The following is a 19,461-nucleotide window of genomic DNA, read 5'->3' as shown; positions in this document are numbered from 1 at the left end:
GCCATTAATTAAATTTATCAAAAGGAAAGATCTGGCTTTTACTATTTTTAAGTTTCATTTTGTTACTATTTTTCTCAATCTTATGCCCTAGATTACTTAAGGTGCCCATACACGGTGTGATGATCGTACCCGTTATGCCGCACATACTGTTTGTACTGTGCGATGTGATGCCCGCAGGAGTGCATGTATGGGGGCATTTATACTGTACTAGGTCCAAGTGGATGTACTAGACATGTAGATTCAGCATAGTCCAAAATTCAAACAGGGAGCCATCCCAAGTGCCAATGAGTCCCAGCCAATGATTTGGGTGGCAGTTGGTGTGACTCCCCTATTTGATCTTTGGACTGTGCTGCAGCACCACCTCTGCAACTGCCACTGGTACCTAATATACTATAAGCCATCTAGGATTAAGGTTTTGGCAGAGCTAAGTACTGTAGCAATGTCCATGGTCTGCTAAAATGGGCTATTTGACGCAATTTGGGGATTGCTGTATATGGACACATCTTTATGTCCATTATATCCAGTCAACTAAATATAAACCAAAATCAATAGGGCCTCTAAAGCTTTAATTTTAAAAATCCAATAGATACAAATCTATGCATTATGTCAACTCTGACTAGGCTCTGTTTGCCTAATCACATCATCGGCATGAACAAGGTAGACATAATCATGATTAGCATTTTGATTTGCACTGACATTGAGAGGTCTGCTGAATATGTATTCCTATCTATATTAAGTCAAGCAGAGATCGTTTAGAGTCATATAATGATCTCTAAACTACTGTATAAATAAGTCTTTGTCTTGATCAGACATAAATCAAGAACTCAAAGTAATTAAACAACTTAAATACTCTATGCTTGATTACTAGAATGAATTTACAATCATTTGCATATTACAACATAACTAGTTTTTAGCTTATTTATGCATCTTGAGATAGTTTCATATGACAAAAACAAATGAATTACGGATGGTGTAATGGTTAGCATTACTGCCTCACAGCACTGAGGTCATGGGTTCAATACCCACCATGGCCCTAACTGTGCAGAGTTTGTATATTCTCCCTGTACTTGCGTGGGTTTCCTCCGGGTACTCCGGTTTCCTCCCACAATCCAAAAATATACTGGTATCTCAATTGGCTCCCAAAATTAACCCTAGAATGTCTGTGTGTGCATGTACATGTGGTAGGGAATTTAGATTGTAAGCTCCACTGGGGCAGGGACTGATGTGAATGGTCAAATATTCTCTGTAAAGCGCTGCGGAATCTGCTAATAAATAAATAATAAATTAATTAAGATAAATTTAAATTATTGTATGAAATACAATTTTTAAGAAGAATAAAATCATATTCTGTTCAATATACAATATTGCTTAATTTGTATTTGTAGATAATTTTTTTGTCAGGGACTTCAAATTGTTAAGAAAAAAACATGTTGCTAATTTTTCTAAGCATTTTTGTTAAAAAAAAAAATGTAGTACAATACTTACATTTCCTACAAAAAAAAAATAAACAAACATATTTTGGAGAACACTGGTGACTACTTTTTAAAATAAAAAGTAGAGGTCTTTTATTTATCAAATAATTGTCCCTTAATAGTGTTAAAAATTGTTATGAGAATTATAGTTGTGCATATTTGTATTTTATTTGGTTTTGTTTTATAACTTGTTTTGGTACTTATGTAGTATCTGGGCTGCCGATTTTTTGATTGTATGCCTTAAGTTAAGGCATACAATCAGATGCGATGCGATGCGATATCGCATCGCATCGCATCGCATCGCATCGCATCCGATATCGGATGCGATGACCCGATTTTTCCATAGGAATCAATGTTAAAATGATTCCTATGGAAAAATGGGTCCTTTTCATACCCCTACTATCCAAGTGGGCATGGAGTTGGATATAAACCTGTGGCGAGCGTAGCGAGCCACCGAGCCCGAAGCGTGGCGAGCGAAGCGAGCCCCGCGAGGGGACGGTATTCGTCCCCTCGCGGGGCTCGCTTCGCTCGCCACGCTTCGGGCTCGGTGGCTCGCTACGCTCGCCACAGGTTTATATCCAACTCCATGCCCACTTGGATAGTAGGGGTATGAAAAGGACCCATTTTTCCCATTGAATTCCATGTTAAAATGGACTCAGTCCATTTTAACATTGATTCCTATGGAAAAATCGGGTCATCGCATCGCATCGCATCGCATCGAATCGCATGGTCGCATGCGATGCGATGCGATCTCCCGATCCGACCCGATTTAGAAATCGGCAGCCCAGATACTACATAAGTACCCTTGTTTTATTAAAAGGAGCCAAAATATGGGGGGGGGGGGGGATTTTTGTGTGAATCTGAATACTGTTAATTTTGTTGAATATTTATCAAATATGACTAATAGTGGTTACATACAGTTCAATGTGGAATTTGATTTGATTTCGATTTGATATGCCGTTTGATTCGATCTGGCAATCGATTTGATTTAGATTTGATTTCTAATATATAGTCTTGCCTGGTAAGACCAATTTTCTTTTTGATTTCCACTGAACGTGAACGCACATTGGGACTAATTCTGCATCGAAGGCTGCTAAAAGCATTTGATGTGCATTCGATTTTGATTTGATTTTGCTTCTATAAGCAAGATTGATAGAAAGATAGTGCTTATCTCACCATGTGTATCCTCTGTTAGGACTGTATTTATTTTGCTTATTTTGTCAATTTTTTGGGTATTTAATTGCTTGATTTAGAAACCCAGTCCTTGAACAATTCCTGGATAACACCTATCAAAGAGAACACTATAACACACCATTTTGCATGCAGATACAGCCAAAGTCAAACACAGAATATAGGTATGCTGCATGTCATTTTAATTACCTGAAACTGCTCGTGCAATGCAAATATGAATAGCATACCTCCCAACTGTCCCGATTTTAATCGGGACAGTCCCGATTGTCAGGGCCTGTCCCGCTGTCCCACCCGCGGGCGGCAGTGTCCCGCGGTGTGGGGGGGCTGTTGGGAGTCCCCCCTGTCAGCTGCTAAGCAGCGGGGAATAAACGCGTCTATTCCCGCAGCCAGGGGGCTGGGGGCATGGCTAGAGGCTCACAGAGCCTCTGGGTCATGCCCCCATAGCGGCAAAATGGGGGCATGGCCTCGCGGAAGAGCCGCAAGTATAGGCCACATCCCCAAATTAGGCCACCCCCCCCCCCCCCCCCCGAAAATTTCGACACGCCTGCAGCGCGCAGCAGCAGCGTCCCGACTGCTGAGCTGCAAAAGTTGGGAGGTATGGAATAGGAATCTAAATAAAAATGTATTTTAATGTAAAAAGTCACAAGAAAATAAGCTTGGTACTACTAAGTAAAGGGTTGGCACTAGAAGGGCTGTTTAACGAGCATGGCGGCTAGATATACAGTATGTGGACACATCTGTATGTGTGAGTATCACTCATGTAATAATTCCTGTGTCAAAAACTAGAATTGTAAATCATCTCCAATATTTATAACACATACACTAATTATATCCACTGTAACATTATGTTAAACTCAAATATTACCCACACTGACAGTTAGCATTATACACAACAGGTTGCCATAGCGACACTATCTACAGTATGTGGAAATTGAGAAATTGAGCTCTTTAATCAGTTCTTTCCTGAAAAGATAAGTTATCATACAGCATCTACTTCCTACACAGTAACAGATACAGTAACACAGCACTTGCAGCAACGTTTTATTATGAAATCCTGCAGACTCATCACAGTACTGATCTGTATGTACACTGTTCAATCATAGCTTAGTCGCGGTGATCCGAACTTCATAAGTGCCAGGGTGACTTTAACAATGGGGCATATGGGTCTACATCTCTAGGCCTCCACATAAAAATAAGCTCATCACTATGACAACATGATAATGACTAGACTAATGCTGGCCACACTGTTGGCAAGAAATCATATGTATTAAAACTCTATTTCTATTTTCCACACAAAATGAAATAATTTTTGGATTAATAGTGTAGAGATGTACACGCCCACATAGAGCTGGCCACACCCACACAGCACTGCTCAAAGCTCTTCTGCGTGGCAAAATAGAGCCTTGAATATTTTCAGCCTAGGGTCCTATTAATCCAGCCCTGACTAATGCCATATACACTCATGTGAGGCATACCCTTCAACATTTTAGCCATAGAAATCTGTGCAGGGGGCGTGGTCATGGATGTAGGGGGCGTGGTCATATGTAGAGATATATATTGGTGGCCATGCCCCCACCTGAGGACATTAATTTAAAATTGTACTATACCCCACTGAGCTGCTCCTTTGTCCGAATCCTGTGGTGCCAGTCAGATCAACGGGCGCACAGGCAGTGTGGGCGCCCAGCCATTGGTTGATGTGAGGGGATCGGTACCCGCTGTCACAGTGCAGACCCGGCCCAGGCTGATCGTTGCCTCTGATGGATTGTGCATGATGGGTGCGCAGGCAGCGTGCTGATGTCATGCGACGCTTGAACGCTTGCTGCCGCGCAATGCACCCCTGGGAACGGGAACAGCCACACTGGGACACATTTTACCCCCACTGGGCCCAATCACATCCATAGCAGCCCGGAGCATTTGCCTGCAGAGTTGGAGGAGCGGCCACCGGTGCAGAAAATCAGTACATCGGTACATTTGGTAAATGTACATCGGTAAAAAAGTATATTAAAAGTGTGTGACTGTTTGTAAATGTATATGTATGTATGTGCGTGTGTGTGCGTGTGAGTGTGTGTGTGTGAGAGAGAGAGAGAGAGAGAGAGAGAGAGAGACTATGGGGATAATTGACTAAGATGGTTGCTATGGGCAACCAATCAGATACTATCTTTTATCTCCTAAAAGGAGCTAAATAAATAAGAAGTAGATTCTGATTGGTTTCCCATAGCAACCTTTCATGTGAAATAGAACTCCCATCTTAATAAATTCCCCCCTATGTACTGTATGAGACAGTATGTATGAGACAGTGTGTATGTATAAGTGTGTTACTGTATGTGTGTAACACAATATATGCATGTGTATATGTGTGAGAGTATACATTTATTTAACTGTTTATATGTACGTATATGTGTGAATGACTATAATATATACATTTCCCACCGACGGTCAGGATGCCATCAGTCAAAACACCGACCCTGGCATCCCGGTACAGAGAATACTGACAGAGGCTCAGTATGTACCATAACACCCCCTACCCCCCAACCCTACCTTAGAGCGGCCTAACATTGCAGCAGCCTTACTCTATTCCCCTCCCCCACCACAACAACCGATGGGTCATGCATATGGCCAACGGTGCCAGGAATGATCCGAGACTGCATACTTTCAAGCAGTTCAGATCAGTAATACAGCAGGAGGCCATATTAGTGCTATCACAGCTGCTGCTTCTATGTAACAACTCCAACCACATCTGAAAGAGCCTCCATCCCTGTATCCCAAATATTGGTGTTTGGGGCCCCAGTCTTAAGTATCCTGGGCCCCCCCCCCCCCAAAGCCTTAATCGAGCTCTGTTCACAGTCACCGCTGCTACACTTGGGGTACAGACCTCAGCTTGCCCTTCCTCTTAGCACGCCCCTCAGACTACTGTGAACTAGCCAATGGGAGTCTGGGTTGCGGGCTTGTGAAGGAAGGACAAGCTGAGCGCTACATCCCTACTGACCATGCCATGTGCGGTCAGTCGCCACTGCACACTATTCTAATGAATAATGTCCTCGTAACTTGATAAATTCTCCTTTCTGTTTGAAGTGTGAAACAAAAGCAAATGTAGTATTTTCAAATAGATTAATAGCAGCAGGCTGTGTTTTAGGGCTCATTAGCCTAGTTTTGTTGTGCGTAGAAGAAACTTTCCAAATTGCGTGTGCTCTTATGCAGAGATGATTTAATGGAATATCTCAATGCTTGCTCTAGTTTTGCTCAATGCAGCGATGTGCGTATAACCTGGCACATCTGGGACATTAGCGCTTAATCTTGGAACCCTCTAATAAATCCAACCCTCGGTAACGTTCATCACATGTTGTAACTGTGACAGGCGACTTAAATAATTCCAAATAATTTAAAAATAAACTATAGCAACTGCAAAGCTGGGAACAGTATAATTAGCAAAGAAACATTCTGACATAAGAAATATTTGCATGAAATTGTGTAAATTATACTATAAGCTCACAAATATAATTTTTGGTAGAATGTGATTTTTGTTCTGCAACTTAAGTACCAGGAAGTGAAATAATAATGAAACTACAAATCAAAGTTCACAAGTTGTTTGTGTGCATATGTAGAAAATCAATTTCCCTTATCCTGTAATCTATTTTTGTCAGTTTTATGAGTGATGCTATCATTTGCCTGTAATGCATTTATTTCACAGTTGACAGTTGCCAGCATTTGCGAATATTTTCCAGGGATACAGCAGGACAAGTGATCTGTGATTCATCTGTAGCAACTAAATAATCATCAACTGCTATTCGACCACAGTATGAAAACCATTGTGCTTGGCTGCATTTCCCATGGACTAGATGCATACCCTCCAACTGTACCGATTTAGCCGGTACAGTACCGATTTTTTTAAAGTTTGTACCGGCTTAAAAAAAAAATGTACCAATTGTACCGGTTTTTACAAATTTTGCAACTGCTTCTCTAGCCCAGTGCAGAATTTAGCCCAGTGTACCTGTTGAAAGTGGTGCATTGCGGTCTGGACAGTGTGCGTCGCGCCATGACATCATGCAGCCTGTGGACTCACTTCCGCACTCAAGGGCTGTTCACTGTCTAAATGTAAAGGCTCCTTGAGATGCACAGCTTTTGACATTTCTGGACGCGGCCAGAGCAGCAGCGGCGGGAGGTAACGGAGTGTTCAGCAGGGAGGGGGAGCGCTCAGCGGTATAAAAACATCTTCAGCGAGTTACACACTCACCAGGCCGTTCGCTGTGGGGGAGGGAGGGACAGGGGCGAAACGAGGCTGGTCCATGAGAACACTCAGCGTTTTATGGGCATCCCCATGAAAACACTGGGCGTTCCCATGAGTACGCAGATGGGCCAATACCTGCCCTGTCTTTGTCCTAGCGCTCATAAACAAAAGTCAGTTAAGACTGACTTTTATTTGCGAAGGCAGGAGAAATCAGACGATGATCGGCGACCATTGAATGATTTCTCTTGCTAGCGGAGCCATGGGGGTGTTCTCATTACACATCCATGCTACCGAGGGGCAGTGGCGGAGGGATGGGCAGCATTAAGCCACTCGCTAAGCAGTGAAGGACCGCATTTTGCTTTCAGTATTCTAATGATGACATCATGAACATCATGACATCGTAGTGATTCATAAATGGTTCCTGGCCCCATCACTTCTCCAGACATCTGCAGCATTGTACTTGAAAATGTGTATTTGTGATTCACACTGTTCTACAACACCTTACACAAATGTAATATGCAGGCCCATTGTGTGGCTCGTATACTATACAAGGGAGTATGGACCTTATTCTGGTTCGTTCGCACAGGAACTGATATTTGGCTTATGCGCAGCCGCATTTCTGCGCGTGTGCATATGCCGGGTGCATGCGGCCATGGCAAACAGAATGTTCGCTGGGTGCATGCACCCAATGCTGCGGCCGGGAGGGCGTTGGCAGATAGTCACGCCATAAGAACGTCCAGCGTTCCATTGGCATTCCCATGTAAAAGCTGGGTGTTCCCATGTTGATCGACTCAAGACGTCGGTGCCGGGGGCAGACAGCTGACATCACCAGATGTCAGTTGCCCGCCTGAGGGTGCACGCAAATCTAAATGACCTGGTGATGTGGGTGTTCACCTGCAAATGGATGTTTATGTTAAACATCCATTTGCAGTCCCTGCATGCGAACACATGCTGCGAGGTGGGGGAAGAGGGCGTACCACCATTCACAGGACGGGTTTTGGTTGACTCGCAACGGTGCGAATTCGCATCTGAGCGAATCAACCAGAATACCCCCCTATGTCTCAGATAGATGTGAATAGTTGATGGTACGGTGATACCAGTACACTATAAAACATTTACCATGATAGAATGTTACTTCGACTTTGTTCCAAAGTGAGTCTGTAACTTTGATAGGACACAGAATACACTGCAGATCAATAGAGTTGGGTGTAAGTACAGAAAAATGTGTAGCAATCTATACAATCTTAAATGGAATCTGTGTAGCACATCCCTCTGGCATTAGATGCCCTTCACAGGAGTCCTCTAGGTGCCCAACTTGCAGAACTACATTTTGTTTGATTAGAAGAACTGGGTTTAGTAAGAAAAATAACACTTAAGCCAACGGATCCAGATGAGAATTTCCGGTCTCTAGCATTTTTCAGTGTGACATATTCTGTACAGCAAAATGTGTCAGCACATGACCAATTAGCTATGACAATGCTGTGGTTTCTGGGAACACTTCCTGCTGCTACAGTATTTAAGATACAATAATACCAGTTCTTCTAGATGTATTCTTCTTCATCCAGCGCCAAGCCCACTGTATTTTGGCATGTTTTTCATAAACTGCTATGTATAATTAAGATGTTTGCTAGAAGTGATCTGAGAATAAACAAATCCAAACAGCACTGTGTTGTTGTGTTCCTTGCGGAAAGCTGTGTTGAAGCAAATATGATTTTATTGTCTGCTATGGAGAACAATATTTTAATTGACATCTAATCACCTGGGTGTTTTTTTTTCTGTACACAGAGTCTAAATCAGTTATCATCTATAAAAAAATGATACACAATTATTGTACTGTATCAGACACTATACCGAGACTACAATAACAAGGTGTGCATTATATTCATAATATTATTTCATTATACATAAAATCAAGTAACTGAATATGCTTAGAGATTCACTTCCTAATATACTCATACCCAGTCCTCAATACACTCATCGCAGCTTCTGTAGGGAATGAGTAGTGTCCCAGAGATCAACAACTTTGCATTAATACAGCGATGTGTGCAGTTGTGTTCATACCTGTACCGCTGCTTGATGCCATGACAACTACTGGAGGAATGGACTGAAACAGAGGTTTCATTTTTTTTTTTACTGCAGATGAAAGCAACGATTACTATAATTAGTAATTCATAGTTCCCTTGTGACCAGTTTTAAAACACCAGAAGTGTACCCTAACACACACTATGACGGTGGTAGGTAAACATGCATGAAAGGGTTTCTTTAAAGGGTCACCTCATGCAGGGCGGAGTGATGATTCTGTCAACCAGGTCACCATATTAGGAGGGTATAATTGAATCGTACTGTACTCACAGTATTACAAGGCAAGGTATCTTTTCAAAGAAATACGTGACCAACCGGTCTACTTCTGAGATCGCAGTGTATGGCCATAAGCTGCTGGGCCTGTATCCACAAGAAACAGTTCCTCGTTTGCAAAGCTACTCTGTTAGTCACTTCATTGGTTACCTGTATTCTACCGTATTCAATACAAAATCCTTTTACTTACACACAGGGCCATAACATCAGGGGCCCCCACACTCCAGTCTGCAGTGGCGGGTCGGTGGCAGGCAGCAAGGTCTGGGCAGCATGGGGTGGGCACTGGGACCCAGGACAGTTAGCTGTGGGGTCCCATCCACCACAAGGACCCCGACACTGTCCAACTGCCACGGGGACTCCGCTGCCTCCCTAGCACTGCGTGTATCCCCCCCACCACAGACCTTAATCCTGCCCTGCATAGTACTGTGTGCCTATTGGGGCTCCCTTAACCAATGAGATTAGGACCTATAGACATTGCACCCAGAAGTGGTGCAGTGTTGTCTCTGCTTCCGGTTGAGGAGATGGAGGCGCTTCACCGTCTCCGGCAGTTTAATGCTTATCTGAAGATATTGGAGGACTTTCAAGTGAAGACATGCGGCAGAGCTATAGGTGAGGGTAGCTCCGAGCACAGGGAATGCAATCATTTATGCAGCAAAGGTTGAGAACCTGAGGGGTAGTTACCCAAATATTCTAGCAGTGACTTCAGAATACTGTGCACTCTGACAACTGCCCTGTGGAGACTTCACTTCCCACAATCCTCGTCTGGCACCCGGGAGGGAATTATACTCCCATAATACGCCAGCCTGACAACCCTGGTGGAATTATACTTACCATAAACCTCAAGTCTGGCACCATGTGGGAATGTTCCTTCCCACAGTCCTCCAGTCTGGCACCCTAGTGTGGAGATTATACTCCCACAATATTCCAGCCTAACAACCCTGGTGGAATTATACTTGCCATAAACCTCCAGCCTGGCACCCTATGGGCACTATACTACCCATAATACTTGCATGGCATCTTGTGGGGTCTAGACTTCTCATAACACTCCCTGCCTGGCATTCTGCGGGCAGTATATTATAGGGTGCTTGATGGAGAATACTGTAGAAAGCATAGTTCATCACACTATACATTCATAGTAGGTTGAAACAAACTGGGTAACAACAGACAGACTTGGAGTTTCACCAGGTCTGTCTTTCTATGATATTGGTCGCTTTGAGCTGCAACAATGCGGGTACACAGAACCTCCCTGTTTTGCGGGAATGTATGTAAAGCTTGATGAGATTCTGAGTTCTGTGTATGGGTAATGGAAACCTGAGGCTGACTTATCTCTTGCACCTCTTGCAAATTGCATACTGGTGCGCTTGGCAATATTAGTGATGATGATTGCGGCAGCTGGTGAAAAATTATTGGGGGGGGGGGAGGCTACCCAGGTAACACCCTGTATCTGTGCTGGACTGGCGGGTGGGGGGGGTGAGACGAGGGGGCCCCCCACAGACCTTTATCCGGCCCTGTCAAAATATATTCCAACCCGGCGTCTTCGCTCCTCACAAGATCTACGTCTCTCATCCACACTCATTACTCAATCCCATTCCCGATTGCAGGACTTCGGGCTGCACCCACTCTCTGGAATGCCCTCCCATGTACAATAAGACTCTCCCCCAGTCTCCAAACCTACAACTGTTCCCTGAAAACCCACCTCTTCAGGCAAGCGTATCAAATTCCAGAACCAGTCACTTACCCTTGATATATCGTTCCTATCTAATCACATCCCCACTGTACAGTCCACACAGATCCACTCTCTTTTTCACATTTTCCATCCTCCTGACCCCTGACCAAACTGATGGGCCACCGTATCATACAGCACACCAGGAACCTTTGTAATCTGCTGAATTGAATGCAATAAAGAATATCTATACTTGAGTATCAATGCCTATTTCCCTATAGATTGTAAGCTTGCGAGCAGGGCCCTTTGACTGCCTGTAAATACCCTGTTTGTTGTATCACCGTCTCCTATTGTAAAGCACAACAGAATATGGTGCACTATATATGAAACTATTAATAAATAAATAATATATTTTTCCCATTGGAATTGTACATATGTTGGCACTTAGCACATGTTCTGTCTCATTAAGTGAACATTCATGCTTTCATTTTTTATTAATGTGCATTATGCATATTCATATCCTTAAAATCATTTAGTGCTCAGCAATTTTTTCACTCTATGAATTGTACAGAAGATGAAATGTTCAGAGAACAGAACAGAACTCATATAACCATCATCTTCCACTACATCTAGTCTGCTGATATTCTCTTCATTAACTGTTATACTCTCTAGCAGCCTGCACATCTTTAAACGTGTCCCAAAAAAGTGTAAATGCACCTATTCATTAAAGCCCACCAACCTTTCTCACATCCTCATGGCCTCTGCTCTCCCTCCGAATCTCTGTCTGGTTCACTTCCCTCTGTATATCCTCAACTAAACTGTAAGCTCTCATGAGCAGGATGTGCCCTCAACCTCCCCTGTTCTCCGCACCTTTCACTACAAACTTGCCTATTCTCCTGGTAGCTGCCTATCCTCCTGGTAGTTGATAGTTGAGGCTCACGTTTTTTGGAAGAGCAGTCAGATCTCCAGCATCCTGCCCACACCCAAGTGAAACAGGAAGAATGGAGAAGTAATCACTGGCATTTGGGTGTCCATGGGGAGAAGCTAAAATGAAGGGAGTCATGGCATTTTAGCCCCACCCCCTTCCAGCCTATACACACATCGTGGCATGGCTTAATGATGTTAGTGTAAGGCCTACCCTCCCTATGTTCCCTACTTGAAAAGTAGGTATGTTTTGCTATCCTTGTCTTTCTGCTAATCCTTTCTGAATGCCCTACTAGGACACTTGATCTTTTAGTGCTACTGCTAATGATTGTCACTTACTTATTTAACTGTCTATTTAACGGTCTATATAAGTCAGTGTTTTTTTTTTTTTTCCCCTAAGGTTATTTGTGTGATTACTGTATATTAAATTCTTTGTAAAGTATGTATGCATCAGTGTAATTTTCCCTACATGGAGCTATGGATGTTTAGAGGGTATTGTAAATGCTCAGCTGTGCACATACAGAACATGTCCGTTACAGTAGTGCAATGATTCGGTCATTTTAACAGTCTTACTCAAGTCTTACTTTGTATGCGGTTTTAACTTGGTAAGTTTAAACTTAAAGGCAATGTACAAGTTGTGCATCCCTCTCAACATAAAGACAAACAAAGAACATATATTAATATATTATTCTATAAATTTATGATGAGAATATTGGCAATGACCCTCCATGCAAAGTAGCAATTTGCTCAAGTGTGTTTGCTGTCCTACACCTAACCCCCGAATATAGATGTTAGGGTAGTGCCAATCTCCAAAGAAGCCTTTTGAAAATGTCAGGTATTAACAGAGATATCTGTATCATCTTTTTACTTCTTATTGGTGCATTATTTAACATAATTAATTATACGTAACTATGGGGGTTATTCTGGTTCACTCGCAAAGGCAAATTCACTCTCTAATGGACAAAACCATGTGCAATGCAGGTGGGGCTGATGTAACATGTGCAGAGAGAGTTAGATTTGTGTGGGGTTTGTACTTCAAACGGATATCTTTATTGCAGTGTAAAAATAAAGCAGCCAGTATTTACCCTGCACAGAAACAAAATAACACCCATATCTAACTCTCTCTGCACATGTTACATCTGCCCCACCTGTAGTGCACATGGTTTTGTCCATTAGAGAGTGATTGTGCCTTTGCGAGTGAATGAGAATAATCCCCAAAAGTAGTGTTTTGAACCCATCATTGAAAATGATCAGCAGTTCAAATATTCTATGGGAAAGATGTACTAAGCCTTGGAGAGCAATTAATTGGAGAAGAAATAGTACTAGCCAATCAGCTTCTAACTGCCATATTAAACTGAAAAATAACAGCAACTGATTGGTTGGTAGTGTATCTCTAAACATTTGTAACTCTATAAGGCTTAGTACAGCTGCCCTTACGGCAGTTATAACAAACACAGGTTACCCATCATACTGATTATTATTAATACAGTAATTTTCAATGTACCATATTTAACCTGTTTTGGTTTTTTTGCCAACTTCTCCATAGGGACCCTGTGTGGGGGATAACTTGCTGGCAATGAGTGCACATAACAGGCAATTATAGTAGCCCATACAGCCCAAGTTTCCTTGTGCACCTGTATGGGTTGTGAGGCAAAACTTGCAATGTAGATGAGATTTGCTTTTGCGAAATAACAGATTGTGCCAATTGCATAGAATTGAAGTACCCCATTAAATAAATGAGATGTGGTTAGTGTTCCTATAAAACAAAGACAGGGGAAGCCGAGACAGAGAATGGGAGTAAGGAAATAGAGACAGAGACAGCAATCGAGAAAGGCAGCATGGATAAGGGAGTGTAGAGACAGAGGCAGTGGGGACATTATGACAGAGAAGTAAAGGAGGCGCATGGAGAGAGAGCGGCAATAGGGACATAGAGACAGAGGCAGGGGTGGCATGAAGACAGAGTGGCAGTTAGGATGTAGAGGCAGATGGGGCATAGACAGTGACAAAGGACCCATGGAGACAGACAGGGGAGGCATGTAGACAGGCAGGGGGGAGGCATGTAGACAGGCAGGGGGAGGCATGTAGACAGGCAGGGGGGAGGCATGTAGACAGGCAGGGGGGAAGGCATGGAGGCAGGCAGGGGGAGGCATGGAGACAGGCAGGTGGGAGGCATGTAGACAAGCAGGGGGGAGGCATGTAGACAGGCGGGGGGGAAGGCATGTAGACAGGCAGGGGGAAGGCATGGAGACAGGCAGGGGGAAGGCATGGAGACAGGCAGGGGGGAGGCATGGAGACAGGCAGTGTTAGGGCATGGAGACAGGCAGGGGGGGAGGCATGGAGACAGGCAGGGGGGAGGCATGGAGACAGATGGGGGGAGGCATGGAGGCAGGCGGGGGGAGGCATGGAGGCAGGCAGGGGGAGGCATGGAGATAGTCAGGGGGGAGGGCTTGGAGACAGGCAGGGGGGAGGCATGGAGACAATCAAGGGGGAGGCATGGAGACAGTAAGGGGGGAAGGCATGGAGACAGGCAATGGGGAAGACATAGAGACAGCCAGGGGGGGGGACATGGAGAAAGGCAGGGGGGGGGCAGAGATATATCCTCCCTAAACCCATGGTGGCACTAAGTGCAGTATAGAAGGGGGATGATCATGAACTGTGCAGATTAATCACCGCAGTCAACAGGGCTGCTGCTGCAGACCACACCTTGGAGAAGGACGGGGGGACTTTGGGACAGCCGAGAGCCAGCCGCACCGATGCGATTGTACCTCCTGCCTCACGAGATGATGACATCATGATCTCTGTTGCAAATGTCTGTACAATGTAGGCAGCTCCAGGGCCAGGTACACTGTGTAGATCACAGTACCACAAGCAGGCCATGTACTAGCAGTGGATAGCCTGTTTGGCCAATGGGCCTCCCAAACCCCCAGGCCCCATAGCAGCTGCATCCCCTGAACACTCTGTAGTTACGATACTGCATTAACCATTTCCCTTCAGCTACAACATGAAATATATAATGCATACACAATGAACTACTTCAAAAGATAAAGACAAAGATAGAGTTTACTTTACCACTGACATCTAGTTTTATGAAAAATGTATCTTTATTGTTCACACACATATGTACCTACAGTAGTTATAAATGACATAGACAAAATCTGACTGCATGTACAGACGAGACCAGAGGTCAATAACGACCCGCAAGAGCGAAAATCATTATCGTTCATAGGTATGCACGATAACATCGTTAATGTGCCCATAGTCTGCATTTATCGCATAGTATGTAGGCTTACATCTCAGAAAACTGTCAGTGGTGCTATGCAACTTGCATACGGTTAGATATACCCCACTATGACATTATCTAAAGATATGAGCACTATGACAATAGGAGATTTTCCTTCAGTTTAACCTTTAAGCAGTCACCTTTAACAGTGAAGGGGTCACCTATGTTAATGAGAAATTAATCAGAATCTACTCTACTTTCTTTGTAGAAGTCGTGACAATTCATTTCAATTAGAAGGCTGCTAATCTCAGAGGTGAAGTGCAAACCTGAAAGGTTCCTTAGAAATCAATGGCCAGTTCCACACAGCAAAGCTTCTAAATGACAGGTACATGGCCGCAAAGACCAGCTGGTAGGGCTGACCTCATTAAAACTGCTAACTGCGGAATCGTCCTACACTGTGGAGCAGCACAGAGCAGATTTTCCCATACAGTACGCTCTATAAATGTTCTGCTAATGAGAGGCTAACATCAGTGTTTATGTTGCATATATAATGCCACCATTTCAAGGTTACCGATTGTAGGCAATTAGTAAAACAACATTAACAGGACCAGATAATTAGGAGTCCTACCCAAAAATGCCTTTGTGGTTAGAACATTTGCTGAAGCAATTCTATAGTATAGAAACTCATGCATGTATACAGTAGTTAGTATTATGTTGAAACAAAAACAGATACTGCTATTTTGTATCATTTAATATTTGCAACTTATCCCTAAAAACACCCATTTCCAGGGGATACCCTCAAATATTAAGGATCTCCCAAATGTTTAAAGCAGACGATACCTTATTTTCGAACATTTCTGTAATCTACAGTATTCACAGCTATCATAGATTTACCAACTTTGGACTCGCCATCTAAATGCCTTCTTCAGATGATGTTGTCCACAATGGCCTATGGGCTACATACAGCAGAAAACGCCAGGAGAGGGTTACAGGAGAACCGTCCCCAGCTATGGAAGCCGTACGTGTGTGCAGCAGTTTGCATATGCACGGAATGGCCCCAGCTCCCAAAGTAGAAGTGATGGCATTTGTAAATATTTCACCTACAAATTGCAGGGACAGACTACTTTCCAGGATCCTATCCCTGCAGGTGATTTTTAGTCCATTTTGGGGAATGTTAGTTTATTATTGCCGCAAACAGTGACAATAAAAAAATTCCATAGCAATTATCAAGTATACAACCAGACAATTAGTGTATACAGATGTTACCGCGCTCATCTATCCCCAATCGCTGCTGCGTGCTCATGTTTGTCGCGCCTAATTGTCACTCTACTAAGTGCATTCCTACGAGCTGCAGGAACGAATTAGATGCACGCGCATGACCATGGTATTGTACCAATCGCCAGGGGAGTCACACATGGCGATTGGCGCAGGATAGGTGAGTGCTGCTACATCTGTATGTCTCATCGAATATGTACATAAAACCCTACCTATCAAAATAAATATTAAGAGAACTTATGGTTGTGGTCAATCCTCAATCTGCTGGGTGTCTGAGCAAAATGAGTATCAGCTGCAGAGGAAAGGCACTCCAAGCAAAAAATAAATTACAGTAGATTTCACCTACATGTAAAAAAACAAAAAACAAAAAAACATGCAGGGACAGGGGAGTCTCTGTCCAGGGTTCCCTCCTCCTGGTGGGTCTACTGCACATGTGTACGTCTCCAGGAAGATGGCATGATGAAGTTTTTCCCAGTGCACCATTTTCCCAGTGATTTGTGCAGTGCCACTGCCACCACAGGATTAGAGAGAGGCAAGTATTAAAGAAAATGGGTGCAGGAGGTGCAGTGTGGGCAAACCTAGATCCAGGGACCGTATGCACCACACACCCTGTACCCATTGTAGATATGCCACTGTTCCTGCGTATATTAGAATTGATGACTAATGCAATAACTTCACATCTCCCTTGTGATCCTACAATGCTGTTGTACATGTGCAGTCTGATGATGTTGGTGGCCATTACCCATCTTTTTGTTAGACTAGCTGCCTGCCTTAAGATTTTGACTTCTGAATTTCCAGTTTCACTTATCTTAAGATGTGTCAGGAGAGTGATAGCATCCTCAATATCTGCTTTATATAGTATCCCATCTGTCTTAGTGTTATGTAACAGTTTTGTGTCCTCCCCTTTGTACTTACCAATGGAACTAGACAAGGCTGGTTCCATCCCTTATGTATCTTTTTGCAGTTTATCCCTTTACTGACAATACATTAATCCCAATCATTTCCAGGGATACAAGTGGGTCAGAGGACATGCACTGAAACTGGAGGGAGGTAGGTTCAGGGGAAATGTTAGAAAGAATTACTTCACAGAAAGGGTAGTGGATAAGTGGAATAGCCTACCATCAGAGGTGGTAGAGGCTAAGACAGTAGAACAATTTAAACATGCTTGGGATAGGCATATGAATATCCTTACAAAGAAATAACGATTAAAAAGGGTTAAGATTACCTGAAGGGTAAAAAATGGGGCAGACTAGATGGGCCAAATGGTTCTTATCTGCCGTCAAATTCTATGTTTATAGGTTTCTATGTCTTTGCACACATTAAGTTTATTTGTAGACAATGTGCTTTTATATATATTTGTTACTAAACACGACACTTCCGTTGACGCTCTTCATGACATTATGGGGGAAATTTACTAAAGGAAATTTGTAAAAAATAGGTGTATTTGTATCCAGAAAAACACTTATTTTTGACATTTAGGGGGAAATTTACTAAAGGAAATTTGTAAAAAAATAGGTGTATTTGTATCCAGAAATACACTTATTTTTTACATTTACTATCCCGAAAATACTGCAATTCGTATTCGAATTGATGTGCTATCAATACGACTACGAATTGCCGTATTTCCGGGATAGTAAATGTCAAAAATAAGTGTATTTCTGGATACAAATACACCAATTTTTTACAAATTTCCTTTAGTAAATTTCCCCCTTACTATCCCAAAAAAACGGCAATTCGTAGTCGTATTGATAGCACATCAATACGACTACGAATTGCCGTATTTTCGGGATAGTAAATGTCAAAAATAAGTGTATTTCTGGATACAAATAAACCTATTTTTTTACAAATTTCCTTTAGTAAATTTCCCCCTATATATCTTTATAATACTGCTTCTTTTAACAAACTACATACAACCAAAACCGAAGCGTTACGATTTCATATAAGTCCCGATCCCCTGTCTGCTCTTAAATTACAATATAAGTATAACACGAAAAATGACTATATTCTCTAATAAGGGATCAACATTCCTAACTCTTTTTCTAAAATAGTTGAGATTAACTATATACCCATTTTGACCCAGATAGATACCCTATGGTGTTTGATGAGTTTTGAAGTATCATGGTTGGGCAGATTAGCCACGTTTAAAATGTCTATTTACCCAAAGTTGATGTATTTGTCCCATACAATACATTATATAGTTTACCAGAAGTTTCTTATCCAAGCCCACACATTGATATTCACCCTTTGTAATCCGCTAATATTGCCAGTGCCGCTCACATTTGTAATAAATGGGTAAAAAAGTATTGATTCCTAAAAAAAGGTGGACATTACGGGGGCAATTTACTAAAGGAAATTTGTAAAAAAATAGGTGTATTTGTATCCAGAAATACACTTATTTTTGACATTTACTATCCCGAAAATACGGCAATTCGTAGTCGTATTGATAGCACATCGATACGACTATGAATTACTGTATTTTCAGGATAGTAAATGTCAAAAATAAGTGTATTTCTGGATACAAATACACCTATTTTTTTTACAAATTTCCTTTAGTAAATTTCCCCCTACAGGTCATTATGATGAATACAAATATTTTCTGGGCAATTTTCACTTATTTTGACAAATTCACTTGGCACTCAAATGGATAACGATATCTTATATTTTTATTTATTTATTAACAGTTTCTTATATAGCGCAGCATAATTCGTTGCACTTTACAAAAGGAGACAGTGATACAACAAACAGGGTATTTACAGACAATCAAAAGGTAGGAGGGCTTGATTGACTAGAACTAGATTTTTCGGTGGATTAGAAGTACCTGATTTAAGGGCGTTGCATGGCTCAGATTAGCGATCGGAACTAAACTTTGGGTGGATATAGTAAAAGCTATATATAAGCATTTGGCACTGGTGGATTTAATATGTACCCCTAATCAATTACATCTTATTTCCTAGACCACTCCTATCCCTCTCTCTTCCTTCATCCCCCCCCCCCCCCCCCCCAAAGTAGGTAGCAGCATCTCCAGTCTGTTGTTGTTTTTTAGAGGAAGTAGAAAAAGTAGGGAAATATGCTCCACGTTATAATTGCACTTGCTGCTTAACCACATGCAGGTCCAATGGACCACCTATATCATATA

The 19,461-nt window shown here is 42.5% G+C and overlaps 1 protein-coding gene across 1 annotated transcript in view; it reads right to left on the bottom strand.

Annotated features, from left to right (window-relative positions):
- The window catches only part of CLSTN2 (calsyntenin 2), a 741,013-nt gene that overhangs the window by 491,418 nt on the left and 230,134 nt on the right, over positions 1–19,461 (bottom strand). The gene's annotated exons all lie outside the window — the stretch shown is intronic.

The sequence above is a fragment of the Crinia signifera genome, chromosome 3 (genome assembly GCF_055691185.1).
Source record: "Crinia signifera chromosome 3, ASM5569118v1, whole genome shotgun sequence".
NCBI classification, from domain to species: domain Eukaryota; kingdom Metazoa; phylum Chordata; class Amphibia; order Anura; family Myobatrachidae; genus Crinia; species Crinia signifera.
Note: the sequence above shows the minus strand (reverse complement) of the source record. Positions and strands in the feature narration are given on the sequence as shown.